Raw genomic sequence first — 15,293 nt, 5'->3', positions numbered from 1 at the left:
AGGTTTCATTATTTTATGCATTTACTTGTTACAGTTTTAAGTTTTCCTTCTAGTCATATATATGACTTTAGACTTTCCCTTTCAACCACATAGTCCATTCTTTTTTTTTTTTGATGACCAATGCATGAGTTTATTTTTTTAAATATACTTATATTACATATATGTTAAATAAAAAATGTAGGGGATTCCCATATGCCCCCCTCCCTACCTCTCCCACACTCTCCCACATTAACAACCTCCTTCAGTAGTATGGTACGTTTGTTATAATTAATGAGTACATATTGGAACATTGCCACTCAGCATGGATTATAGTTTACATTATAGTTTAAACTCTCTTCTGCACAATTTTGTAAGTTATAAGAAGATATATAATGGCTAGTATTGGTCTTTACAGTGTCACTCAGGACAATTCCAATGTCCCAAAAATACCCCCATATTACACCTATTTTTCCCCTCTTCCTCCCCTTGGGACCTTCGATGGCCACTGCCTCCACATCAATGATAAAAGTTCTCCCATTGCTAGAATCACAATAAGTCTAAAGTAGAATACCAATAAGCCTATTCTACGCCATTGTTCATTTCCCAATATTGAGGATTCTGGGATGGTGATGACCACTCTGCCTCTAATTGAGAGGAGGCTTAGATTCCGTGGGGCAGATTGATAGGACTATCTTGCTTGCAGTTGTAGACTTTCTGTTCCCTGGGATGGTTGTTGTCCAATGTCATCTCCTTGTTAGTTGTCCAGGGTGTGTTCAGTAAGCTGGAAAGTAGGTATTGCAAATCTGTTGAGATTCAGTGCCCAAATGGCATATGGAAACTCCAAAGATTTAAGTCTTTTTGCATAAACCTATCAACTCTACTACTAAATATAGGTTCAAATATAAGGGGCAGAAGATCCATGTGTAGGGAAACCACAACTGAGTCCAATTCTGTCCTACTGGGAAGCATAAATTACAAAGTAGGGCTCACTGGCAGGGCATCAAACGCCTTAACTGTCTATAGTGTCTGAATGTCTCCAGAGCCCTCAGGAGTCCTGCCATTTGAGGCAATATTTACTGTGGCAGTCAATGAGATCCTGTTGAGACATGCATAATCATAACTTCTGAAATGACCCCCCCCCACTCACTTTGAAACCTCTTAGCCATATAAACTTATTTGTCTTTACCCTTTCTCCCTTTTGGCCAAGGTCTCTTTCCAGTTGTGCCATTTCTTAATAATTCAGTTTACATACTGAGTTCACAATGGCTTCATTACTATCCCTGTTCTTGAAACCATTATATTAGTTTTCAATTATCTTCTATTTCAATTCTTAACCAGTTGTAATTAGGAAGACTGTTTAATTGAGTAAAGATTACAGATATTTTGAGTGTAGTCCTAGAAATAGGTCAGTTTTCCCTTTAATATCCAACATTGCTTCCCATTTGTCAGGTAACCTGCCTTTATTTCAAGTGAATATCCTACAATCACTGTAAGTAAACAGTATAAACAGTAAAAACCAATTCCATTTATTTTATGAAAATGGGTACAACTCCCAGGATTTAGATCTGGATCTTCTCCACTTTTAAATCTGGACCTTACAGTCTCATGCTGCAATTTTTACCCCAGAACTTTTGAGTATTTCATAAGATGCAAAACACAGGCAGAGGTTATAGAATTAGAAGTCGGTGGCTACAAGCACAATAGCCCATCAGGTGTATGTTGGGGGCACAAATAAGGAGTGATCCCATCCCTGGGCTTCAATGACCAAGGGAAGTGAAGGTGCATATAGGCTTTGAAGTCACAAGAAATATCTTGGCTTTTTGAAAAATAAAAAGCATAATCTTGTAGAAAAATATCTAATGAGTCACTCCTGCCCCCACATCTGTAAAAATCAGCCCATGAGAAGATGGCCTTGCAGGAGAATATCAAACGAATGACTCCTGTCCCCACCCCGATTCTCTAATCTAACAAACTACTCCAGCCCCCCCACTTCTGTAAATCAGCCCATGCTCTTGCACCTGCATTTTGCTTCTGTTACCCTGTTTGCAAAATTTCCTCTAGCAACTTGTTAGCCAATGAGCATAAATCATGCTGATCCCACATAAAATCCTATTTAAACCTATGAAAACTGAATAATAGGGCTCAGAATTTGGAGATTTGACTCCTCTGGGCCTGTGTGTAATAAATCTGTTCCTCTGCATCTCTGAGTGCTACCATGGCTTTCTCTGCTGTTCAAAACTCCTGGCTTTGCTGCAACATGCTCAATGGAAGAAACACATATAGAATGATCAAGAAGGAAATTTTACTTGCCTCCATTGCTCAACTTATTTTCACTTCATCTGTTTCTCACTTGGAGTTCAGAAAATTGCTTGAGAAGTGACTTCAGGTAACTCAGGGCCTTTTTCGGGCAGTGAAGAAATTCTGTATGATACCTTAGTGGTAGATATATGAGATCATGCATTTGTGAAAACCCATAGAACTGTGCAACACAAAGAAGGAACCTAAACTAAACTATGGGGGAAGCAGTTGTGGCTCAAACAATTGAGCTCCCTTTCACCATTTGGAGGAACTGGTTCAATCAGGATCTCCTGGTAATAAAAGAAAAAAATATTCCCAACCTGTGAGGAGGGGAAATGATGAACCAAAAAGACAATGACACAACCAGACTAAAAAAAAAAATAAAGGAACCAATGGTACATTATAATAATGATAATGTATCAATATTGTGTGAAATGTAAATCATTAATGCAAATGATAGAAATAGGAGAAATTGCCCATAGATGTGGTGGAGTTTAAGTATATGGAGACAACTTTCTGTGCAAATTTTCTGTAAAATTAAAAGTGCTCTAAAAATCATTTGTATTTAAAAAAAATACATACACACAAAAAAGTTTTCCCAGCAATTTCTGTTTCTCTGGGAATGCTCCCACATGTATTTATTGATAGTGTTTCTGGAGGGCAGGGTCAATGCTGTTTGGCTGGTGTCCTAGGTGAGGAGGGCCTGGGGCCGTCAGAAGGCGGGTGTAAGCCAAGGCCGAGTGGATCAGAACGTCAGCACCGTATGGATACCAAACTAGATAAGAAAATTATTTTCCCACAAGATATTTGATACTCTTCTTTAAGAGAGTCCAAGGACTATTTGAGGTTTTGCTTGTGGAAACCTGGCTGTGCTTCCAGTCACTCTGTTCTCATTTCTATACATTCAAGTGCAAACATGCAAATAGGAAGCTCAGCTTTTAATCCTTCTGTCTGAATTTTCTTATACATAAGCTCCCACTCATAACATTGTAACCTGCCTTCCTTTAGACTTCATTCTAAAGTAATACCTTCAAAAATCATTTTTGAAATCCCTAGTGACTTGCATGTTAATGAATATAAAATGGTATTCATAGTAACTTGCAATGGTTTCTTGCTCTCTGGTATGCAGTTTGTAGATGCTTTTCATGGGATATCTCATTTAACCATCAGCCTAAACAAAAATGCCAAGAAAACAATGATAAAATTTGCTGACTATGATGTGACACTATATATATATATATATATACACACACACACCCACATACATGTATCTGTACATATATATGTATTTATGTATGCATGTCTGAGTTCTTGTGAGTCAGTGCAGTGTAATAGAAAATAAGTTGGCTTTGTGAAGAACAGGTCTAACTTTGAATTTCATCTCCCTTATTTACTAACTGCATGCCCTCTCTGAGGCTTGTTTTCTCCATTCTTAAATAGTAAAATTAAGACTGGATACCAATGTTCATTGGGAATAACATGAGGTAATGCAGACAAGACACTTTATGTATTGGCTAGTTCTTAGTTGATGCATGTTTTTTTGCTTTCTCAAGATTACATTACATATATATTATTGGATGTAGTGTTTAGTACAATATTATATGGCTTTGGTTGCCTAAGATATAGTATTTAAATGGAAACCCTAATCAGTGTCAGGTTGCAGAAAGATATGGGCTGTCGAGCTAGATGGTGAAGTTTGAGAAAACTGCCTATTACTAGTTGGGCCTCTTATCAATCCAGGCAACAAAGTTCATCTTATTAGCTGTTGGTAAAATTTAAATATTAAAAGTATAAAATGGTATTGGCTTATATTCCTAAGCAACTTTAAAAAATAGGATTTTGAATGATACCCCTTTTCAGTAACATTCATTTGTGAGAATATCTTTGAATACTTAAAAAAGAAATAACAGAAAAATTACGAAGATTTGTAGTGACAACAATCCCAGTGTAGCTCCACCTCCTCCTATAATGAATGTTCTGGGCATCCTGATCATAATCTAAATTGTCATGCATTGAAGGTCAGCCTGCATTAGGGAGCAGGCGGAGGCTGTGGGGGCTCCATGGTCTGAGGATGACTGTGAGTCTGATCCTCTCTCCTCTCAAGGCTGAGTATCCTCCCGTCAAGAGGCTGGATTGCTCTGATCATTCAGGTTTGTGGAAAGCCACAGAATTTAGCTTTAGCAGAATAGGAAAAGCAAAGCAACTGTGCTGGAATTTCACAATAAGATATAAAATGTTTTACAGGCAAATGAACGGGTAAGGGAAAAGCTTACTTTCCACCTTCTCACAGCTATGTCAAATCTCTGAGCAAATTTTTTTTCCATGTTACTCTAACCCCACCATATATATACAGAGAGAGAGAGAGGAAAAAAAATCTACCTCTTTCTAGAGTGAAGAAGGTCAAATCCTTCATTTATTTTTTCAAAAGGTAAAACACAGGTTATTAATGGATCCAGTGGAAACTTCTTGGCCAAAAATCAGCTACAAATTAGGGGACAGAATCTTTACTCTTAAAGCCTAGAAAGAAGAAGACATCATTGGTAGATTCAGACAGTGTTAAATAATAGAGTTGGAGGGAGACATTTCAAATAGAATTAAAATTAAAGTGTATAGGGAGGAGACAAGATGGTCGCTGAGTGAACTTGCCTGTGCGGTCGGTCCCGGGAAGAGATGGTTGGGCGCGGCTACAGGCTCTCCAAGGCCAGGCTTTTTTGGGATTTTTGCAGGGCAGAAGTGCCTGGACATAGATTGGGTGGAAAGTGAACTTAACCAACAACAAGAAACTAGAATAAGAAGAAAAAAGTGACAAAGAGAAGATATAACACCTATGCAAAAATAACAGCTAATTAACCTCCAAGAGCAGACAAAGAAGCTAAGGAAATGATTAAATCCGTCAAGATAAAGAGATGACCAGAAAGCAACAAAAATCTACAAACCAAACCAGTAATCAGGAAAACATGGCTGAATCCAATCAACAAACCAATAATCATGAAAGGGAGCAAAACTTGGCGCAAGCAATGAAAGATCTCAGAACATTTATCACCGACAAATTTGACAAAGTAATGAAAGAGGTTAACAACATGAAGACATCACTTGGAGGGGAAATTGCAGACATATGCAAAAACATAACAGATATGATGGGAATGAACACCACAGTTCAAGAAATCAAAAATACACTTGCAGCAAATATCAGCAGACTAGAAGAGACAGAGCAGAGAATTAGTGATGTGGAAGACAGTACATCAGAAATCAAACAGATAGTAGAAGGGGTCAATAAGAAGATAGAAAAAATCCAATTAGGATATAGGGACCTGAATGACAATGCAAAACTCTCAAACATATGTATTATAGGCATTCCAGAAGGTGAAGAGAAGGGAAAGGGGTCAGAAGGAGTGTTGCAGGAAATAATGGCTGAAAACTTCCCAAATCTACTGAAAGAGACAGATGTACATATCCAAGAAGCACAGCGCACTCCACTAGTAATAAACCCCAACAGGCCCACCCCAAGACATATACTTGTCAAATTATCCAATGCTCAAGACAAAGAGAAAATCCTAAAAGCAGCAAGAGAAAAGAAAACCATCACATACAAGGGAAGCTCAATTAGATTAAGTGCTGATTTCTCATCTGAAACCATGGAAGCAAGAAGGCAGTGGTATGATATAGTCAAGGTACTAAAGGAAAACAATTTCCAACCAAGAATACTCTATCCAGCTAAACTAGCATTCAAACATGATGGAGAGTTCAAAATATTCGCAGACAAACAGAAACTGAAAGAGTATACCAACAAGAAACCTCCCCTTCAAGAAATTCTAAAGGGAGTTCTGCAGGAAGAAAGGAAAAAACAGGAAAGGCAGAGTTGGAGGAGAGTATAAGACCAACAACAACAACAAAAAAGACAAAAAATATATATATATACAAACAAAATATGACAAACACAAATCCAATCAAAATATGGCTAACACAAATAATTCCTTAATAGTAATAACACTGAATGTCAACGGATTAAACTCACCTATCAAAAGATTCAGACTGGGACATTGGATAAGGAAATATGACCCATCCGTATGCAGTCTACAAGAGACACATCTTAGACCCAGAGACGCATGGAGATTGAAAGTGAATGGCTGGAAAACAATCATACAAGCTAACAATAACCAAAAAAAGGCAGGAGTAGCTATATTAATATCAGACAAAATAGACTTTAAATGTGAAACAATTGTGAGAGACAAAGAAGGATACTACATTTTAGTGAAAGGGAAAATCTGTCAAGAAGATTGAACAATCACAAATATTTATGCCCCTAACAAGGGTGCCTCTAAATATGTCAGGCAAACGCTGAAAAAACTAAGTGAAACAATAGATACATCTACAATTATAGTGGGGGATTTTAATACACCACTATCAACTCTGGACAGAACATCTCAAAAGAGAATCACCAAAGAAACAAAACATCTGAATAGTATATTAGAGGAGCTGGATCTAATAGACATATATAGATCGCTACACCCAAACACAGCAGGATATACATTTTTCTCAAGTGCACATGGATCATTCTCCAAGATAGATCATATGCTAGGCCACAAAGAAAGGCTGAACGAGTTCAGAAAGATTGAAATCATACAAAACATTATCTCTGACCACAGTGGAGTCAAGCTGGAAATTTGCAAGGGACAGAAGCCCAGATTTCACACTACGATTTGGAAATTAAACAGCACACTCTTAGAAAAACAGTGGGTCAAAGAGGAAATCTCAAAAGAAATCAATGACTACCTTGAAACAAATGATAAAGATAACACAACATACCAAAATTTATGGGATGCAGCAAAAGCAGTACTGAGAGGAAAGTTTATAGCCATAAATTCATATATCAAAAAAGAAGAGCAAAAATTGAAGAGCTAACTGCACATTTGGAGGAATTAGAAAAACAACAACAAAGTAACCCAACAGGAAGAAGAAGGAAGGAAATAACAAAGATAAGAGCAGAACTAAATGAAATAGAAAATAAGAAAGCACTTGAACAGATAAACAAGACCAAGAGCTGGTTTTTTGAGAAGATTAACAAAATTGACAAACCTTTAGCGACACTAACAAAGAAAAAAAGAGAGAAGATGCAAATACACAAAATAAGAAATGAGAAAGGCAATATCACCACTGACCCCACAGAAATAAAGACTATCATAAGAGGATATTTTGAAAAACTATATTCCAACAAAAATGACAATCTAGAGGAAATGGACAAATTCCTAGAAACACATAAGCAGCCCATATTGACAAAAGAAGAAATTGATGATCTTAACAAACCAATCACAAGCAGAGAGATAGAATCAGTTATTAAAAATCTCCCAACTAAGAAGAGCCCAGGGCCAGATGGCTTCACAGGTGAATTCTACAAAACATTCCGGAAAGAACTGACACCAATCCTGCTGAAACTATTCCAAAAAATCAAAACAGAAAGAACATTACCCAACTCCTTCTATGATGCCAACATTACCCTAGTACCAAAGCCAAACAAAGACATCACAAGAAAGGAAAATTACAGACCAATTTCTCTAATGAACCTAGACGCAAAAATACTTAACAAAATACTTGCTAATCGTATTCAACAACACATTAAACGAATTATACACCACGACCAAGTGGGATTCATCCCAGGTATGCAAGGATGGTTCAACATAAGAAAATCAATCAACGTAATACACCATATAAACAGATTGAAGGAAAAAAATCACATGATTATATCTATTGATGCAGAAAAAGCATTTGACAAAATACAGCACCCTTTCTTGATAAAAACACTCCAAAAGATTGGAATACAAAGAAATTTTTTGAACATGATAAAGAGTATATATGAAAAACCTAAAGCCAATATTGTGTACAATGGAGAAATTCTAGACTCCTTCCCTCTAAACTCAGGAACAAGACAAGGATGCCCACTGTCTCCGCTCCTATTTAACATTGTCTTAGAAGTACTTGCTCGAGCACTGAGGCAAGAACCAGAAATAAAAGGCATTCAAATTGGAAAGGAAGAAGTCAAAATGTCATTATTTGCAGATGACATGATCCTATACATAGAAAACCCTGAGAGGTCTACAACAAAGATTCTAGAACTCATAAATGAGTTTAGTAAAGTTGCAGGTTATAAGATCAATGCGCAAAAATCAGTAGCATTTCTGTACACCAATAATGAGCAAGATCAGGAGGAAATCAAGAAACAAATACCATTCACAATATTAAATAAAAAAATCAAATACTTAGGAATAAATTTAACTAAAGAGGTAAAGAACTTATACACCGAGAACTATACAAGATTGTTCAAGGAAATCAAAGAAGACCTAAATAAATGGAAGAATATTCCTTGTTCATGGATAGGAAGACTGAACATTATTAAGATGTCTATCCTACCAAAACTGATATACACATTCAATGCAATCCCAATAAAAATCAACACAGCCTTCTTTAAGGAACTAGGAAAACTAACTATGAAATTTATTTGGAAAGGAAAGAGACCCTGAATAGCCAAAGACATACTGAAAAAGAAAAACAAAATTGGAGGAATCACACTACCTGACTTCAAAACATACTACAAAGCTACGGTGGTGAAAACAGCATGGTATTGGCATAAGGAGAGACACATAGACCAATGGAATCGAATTGAAAGCTCTGATATAGAACCTCACATATATAGCGACATAATATTCGATAAAGCCACCAAACCCTCTCAACTGGGAGAGAGTGGCCTATTCAACAAATGGTGTCTGGAGAACTGGATAGCCATATGTAGAAGAATGAAAGAGGATTACCATCTCACACCTTATACAAAGATCAACTCAAGATGGATCAAAGACCTAAATATAAGAGCCAAGACCATAAAAACCTTAGAAAGCAGTGTAGGGAAACATTTACAGGACCTTGTAATAGGAAATGGATTTATGAATATCTCACCAAAAGCACGAGCAGCAAAAGAACTATAGATAAATGGGACTTCCTCAAAATTAAAGCCTTTTGCACCTCAAAGGAGTTTGTCAAGAAAGTAAAAAGGGAGCCCACACAGTGGGAGAAAATATTTGGCAACCATATATCTGATAAGAAACTTATAACTTGCATATATAAAGAACTCCTATATCTTGAAAATAAAAAGATAAACAACCCATTTAAAAAATGGGAAAAAGACTTAAACAGACTCTTCTCCAAAGAAGAAATACAAATGGCAAAAAAGCACATGAAAAAATGTTCCAAATCTCTAGCTATCAGGGAAATGCAAATCAAAACCACAATGAGATACCATCTTACACCCATAAGATTGGCAGCTATGAAAAAAACAGAAGAATACAAGTGCTGGAGAGGATGTGAAGAAAGGGGAACACTCATCCACTGCTGGTGGGAATGCAGAAGGATCCAACCATTCTGGAGGACAGTATGGCGGTTTCTCAAAAAACTAGCCATAGATTTGCCATATGACCCAGCAATACCACTGCTGGGTATATACCCAGCAGAACTGAAAACAAGGACGCAAACAGATATATGTACACCAATGTTCATAGCAGCAATTTTCACTATAGCCAAAAGTTGGAATCAACCCAAATGCCCATCAACAGATGAGTGGATCAATAAAATGTCGTATATACACACAATGGAATACTACTCGGCTGTAAGAACAAACACACTACAAACACATGTGATAACATGAATGAATCTTGAGAACCTTATGTTGAGTGAAGCAACTCAGACATTGAAGGACAAATACTACATGACCTCAATGATTTGAAATAACCAAGCTGCCCTAGATAGCAAGAGACTGAACGATAGGCTTACAGGAAATCGGAGGGTGGAGGAAGGATGTGAGCCGATGTCTGCAGGGGTGGAATTTAAGACGAGATGGTGGTAAGTATGAACACAAAGAAGAGATAAAAGGGGGGCAAGGGGTTGCCTTTGGTTGGGGCTTTGCGGGTTTGAGGGAGGCTGGGGATGGGCGGATGGGTAACATTGCCCAAAAGTGGGGGGAGGGAGGGGTAGCATATGAACACAGGAGAGGGTCAGGTGTCGGTGGAGAGTAAAATGCCGAGAAAATCATATCAAAATATAATAAAGAGGGTTACCTGTTTAGAATGCTCGGAGGGGAGGGTCTGATGCAGGACGGGCTCCTGGGGAATGTCTAAATGCTCATTCTGCCAGAGTGGGTGACACCATGGGGTAGAAACCCAAGTAGTGAGAGTGGGGGTGGACCCACATCCTGGGGAGGACCAATGCCATCAAATAGAGGGAACTGTATCCCTCGAAAGAAAGGGTGGCTCCTAGGGCATTGGGGTAGTTGAGCAAGTTAGACCCTGAACACTATTCCATCTATATCTGGAAGTGGCTCCTCGGGAAACGGAGGTTGGCTGTCACTGTGGGCACCAAGGTGGAAGGGAAAATGGACGTTAAATGTGTGTAACCAAGGTAAATGGGGGGTAAGAGAGGAGTTTCGTGAGAGTACACAAGGATGGATATAAAACATGTAATATTACACCATAACATATAGGAGATGACAGACTGATAATGTAAACCATAATGTAAAACATAGGATAACTAAAAATGTAAAAAACTGTGTATCCTAAAGTATGCACCACAATGTAAGCACAGATGTCACCTTGTTTGAAAGCTATTGTCTCAGACTCTGTACATCACATTAAGTAAATATGATGTGAATAGGGTGTAAGAATATCGCTGTGGAAGGGAAAAGGTTTTGTGGTGGATGTATGGGAGTGCTGTATACTATATATATGCATTGCTGTGGTCTAGGGCTCCTGTGAAGAGAAGCTCAATAATTAGGGGGGGGGGGAAGATAGGATGTAGAATTTTTTCCAAGTCAACACGTATTCTTTATCTAACCTTTAAACCCATCGCTATATGCCATTTCCTAGTAAGGGACCCTGACATTATATTGGGCTTCAAATTTCAGGGAGTTCTGGATCACAGAGTGGTTCAACAAAGGCAATGGAGGAATACTGGTATGGGATACCATTGACAGGGGATATATGGCTGACAGGGAGCTGTACAGAACATATGTCCAGGGTGCATGGCAATGTTTGGATACACTCATAGTGGCAACAATTAAAAACCACAGCAGGGGGGGTACTGGGTTCCTGGCCAGTGGTGCTCTGTCGTGGTCCCTAGGGGAGCAGCGAGTCTCCCAGGTGCAGCGGCGGGGACCGGGAGGGAGTGAGGTTTCAACAGTGAGCCCCTGATGCTAATGACTATGCTTGTGAGCTGATAAGCCTAAAATAAGAACAAGGCCTAGAGCAGCATTGTGCCTGGGAATTTCCTCCTGTCAGCCTTCATGTTACTCAAATGTGGCCAGTCTCGAAGCCAAACTCAGCATGTAAATGCAATGCCTTCCCCCCAGCATGGGACATGACACCCGGGGATGAGCCTCCCTGGCACCGAGGGACCACTATCAACTACCAACTGATGATGCAACTGGAAAATGACCTTATACGGAAGGTTCAACGCGGATCAGCGGAATATCCCTGTCTACATAAAATAACATGACTTTAAAATGCTGTTTGACCTCATGTAAGGGGGAAATGGAAAGGAGAAATGAGTTTATATGGCTACGAGTCTCTAAAAAAGAGTCTGGAGGCTGTCAGAAGGATTGCCCTTATGCACAACTGAGCAGAGTCTGAGAGACAGATAAAGCAGATACAACCCCCAGATATCGATTCCTTCAAGGGCTAAAGAGACCCATGGGAGTTATGGTCATGGCCGATGGGGTTAACTACCAAGTCAGATGGCCCCTCTTTGGAACTGGTGTTTATGTGTGATGAATCTGGACTCAGATGGGATCTCTCTTCATAAGACTTTCATGCTAATGTGCTGGAGGTGCAGTTAGTGTTGGGGTTTAAGATATATTTAGGGGATTTGAATCTCTGGACTGACAATGTGATAGCCAGGTCCTGAGCCTCAACAGACTCCAGCACCTACAATCTGACTTATTGGGCTCACCACAGTCAGCTAAGATGGAGTTGAAGAAGGACAACCACCACACCATGGAGCCTAGAGTGATTACAACTGAAAGTGGGAGGATTGCATCCAGCATCCATGTGGAATCTGAGCCTCCTCTTGACATAGAGGTGCAATGGACACAACCAATCCAATGTCCACATAGAAAAGGTGGCATTGGATTGAGAAAAGTGGACATGATGGCTGATGTGTATGGGGAAAGGCAGGAAGAGATGAGAGGTGGAAGCGTCTTTGGGACATGGAGCTGCCCTGGATGGTGCTTCAGGGGCAATCACCGGACATTGTAAATCCTCACAGGGCCCACTGGATGGAATGGGAGAGAGTATGGGTCATGATGTGGACCATTGACCATGAGGTGCAGAGGTGCCCAAAGATATACTTGCCAAATGCAATGGATGTGTCATGATGATGGGAAGGAGTGTTGCTGGGGGGAGGGGAGAGGTGGGGTGGGGGTGGTAGGGTTGAATGGGACCTCATATATATATATTTTTAATGTAATATTATTACAAAGTCAATAAAAAAAAAAGAGAAAAAAAAAATTAAAGTGTATAAAATGAGCTATATTCCCTAGGCTGCTATTACTGGGGTTAATTAGAGATCGTGTGCTTTAATCTCCTTTTGCAACAATTTTCCTTTTTTTGTTGTTGCTTAATCCCCTTAAATTAGGGCCCGTAATTGTCAGCTCTCTCACAGAGAAATTCTAGTACAGATGATTATGCTCAAATGCAGGGGGCCAATTTATCAGTTGTCTAAATTTGGGCAAAGTGTGCGGAAATGGACTATTGCTACGGATTTTGTCAGTCCCGTGGGATATTTCAGTACATATCACAGCCACCAGTATCTAAAGAAGTTCTGCTATAGTTTCTAGCTAGTTAATTGGGATATCAGAAATTGTGTCTTGCGATGTTCAGTCTGCACTAGTTCCACATCTATTGGCTAGGAGACCGATAATACATCAGGACTTTTTACCTTATCTTTGACCACATTGTTTTTCAAAACCTGACCTTGTCATTTGTAAAACAGAACAAAACCTGAGGTTAATAATAATTAATAACAATTAAGCTTAACTACATATCACCAAAAAGTGCCCCTTCCAGGCACATCCAGTCAACAGCAAAACAGGGTTCATGGAGAGGTTTGGGGAAGCTGGAGGCCCCCCTATAATGACACTTACACCAAATGCCTCGTGACAGCATGACAGGGCCTCAAGCTGGAATGAAATTAATTTTAGCATTGTGAAAATAGGTTCTCTGATAGTTTATATTCATGATACACTACAAAAATTCATATAGTATCAGCCTAGATTTTGAGTGCATTAAGGACAGATTTTATTTTTGGTCTCTGTTCACCTTTTTGCCTATGTTAGTAGCTGTGACCATAGGGAATACACAGAAAATATTTTTGGGTGAGAGACTTATGGATATAATTGTGTGTGCACACTTTTTTTCTTAAAATGTATTAAGGAGGCAAACTTCATTTAAAAATAGATGAAGTCAGTTCCTCAAAAAGTGTAATGTTTCATCATCATATGAGTCTTAGGCCATCCATGAGGTGGTTAATCATTTCCTATTTATTAATCTATTAGGTACTTTGGACCTTGTACTTAGATTAGGTATTTTGATGATATACAAGATGTTTCATTAATTGCATCATTAAAATTTGCCTCTAGTCCAATTGATGCACTTCTTTTTAGTGGATCCTTACTTCATTGTCATTCTAAATTGTATATTTTGTACATGTTATTTTTATCTCCCAAAAATGTATATTGGTTTTACTTTAATCTTCACTTATTATTGTAAAATCTCAAAAGACAATCCAGAAGGTCTTGTCCTCCAGTCAAGTTTTGAGTACATTCTTTAGAGAGAAAATGGTTTAGGATTCCACAGGAATGTGGACTTCTTGATCTTTGGGCTTAGAGTATGATTTAGAAGATCAAAGATCCACAGAATCGGTGATTATCAGACATTTGGTATCATCAAATAAAGTCATGGATCTAAGACCATGTGAGAATACAGAAGAAAACAATAGAAAAAGATCCCAAGGAAACAAATAGCCATCTTACAAAAGCTGGATTCTCTTGGAAGTTCAGTTGTCAGTGGGATATTGTGGGATATTACAAAGATCCTTACTCCCAGGGTGCTGCTCCAGAGCAAGAATGCTGCTGGAGCCTCCTAGGGAACGTCAACTTTGTCAATAGGTTCTAGAGAATTCTGGTTAGGTGGAATGTAGCTGGAGAGATGGAGCCATCACTATAGATGATATTTATATTTATTTGAAAGTAATATTATGAGCATTCCAAAGATAATGTAAGCACTTCAAGATTGAAAAGAGTGTTTTATTATAACACGATGTAAAATTAACTGAGTTTAACCCTTAGCCAGGTGGCTAAATGTTTTTTTTATGTAATAATTTGTTCATTATTACATTTGGTCAAAGTTTGGCATGAAGTAAAGTATGTAATGTACCTACCACGGTGTCAATCTGACCAGTGGCTTCAAATGAAAAGTCCACACCACTCCCAGTCATTCCTTCAGCACCTCATGGATGGGTTTCTTGAAGTCCTGAGGGCTGATGCACTCAGTGGCCCCCAGCTCTTTGGCCTTTACAAATTTGCTTTTGTTGATATCCACCCCAATGATGTTGGCTGCTCCAGCTGCCTTTCAGCTGATAACAGCAGACCAGCCGACTCCTCCAAGGCCAAACATGGCACATGTGGAACCTGGGGTGAGCTTTATTTTCAGAAAGGACAAGAATGTATTAAGTAATGATTGTTAGCAACAGTCTAAGCTGGATAAAGTGTCAACCGTTGATCCTTATCAAGAAGTAATTGGAAATCTCAGTCCACCCTGTTTAAGTATCAACAGCTTGTTCTTCTCTGATAATCTGCTGAATTTTTTAGGACATGCTTTCAGTTCCTGTTGGGGCCACATTTTACCCATAATCACACCCCAAATTCTACAGAATACATCAGTGTTCTTATGTGGTAGGAGGAAAGCTGTCACTTAATTTGGAGG

At 38.7% G+C, this 15,293-nt stretch overlaps 1 pseudogene; it reads right to left on the bottom strand.

Annotated features, from left to right (window-relative positions):
• Positions 1-3,022: 3,022 nt before the first annotated feature.
• Positions 3,023-15,293, bottom strand: part of LOC101420314 (all-trans-retinol dehydrogenase [NAD(+)] ADH1B-like) — a 28,591-nt pseudogene continuing 16,320 nt past the window's right edge.

This window comes from Dasypus novemcinctus, chromosome 1 (assembly GCF_030445035.2).
Source record: "Dasypus novemcinctus isolate mDasNov1 chromosome 1, mDasNov1.1.hap2, whole genome shotgun sequence".
Classification (NCBI taxonomy): Eukaryota; Metazoa; Chordata; class Mammalia; order Cingulata; family Dasypodidae; genus Dasypus; species Dasypus novemcinctus.
Note: the sequence above shows the minus strand (reverse complement) of the source record. Positions and strands in the feature narration are given on the sequence as shown.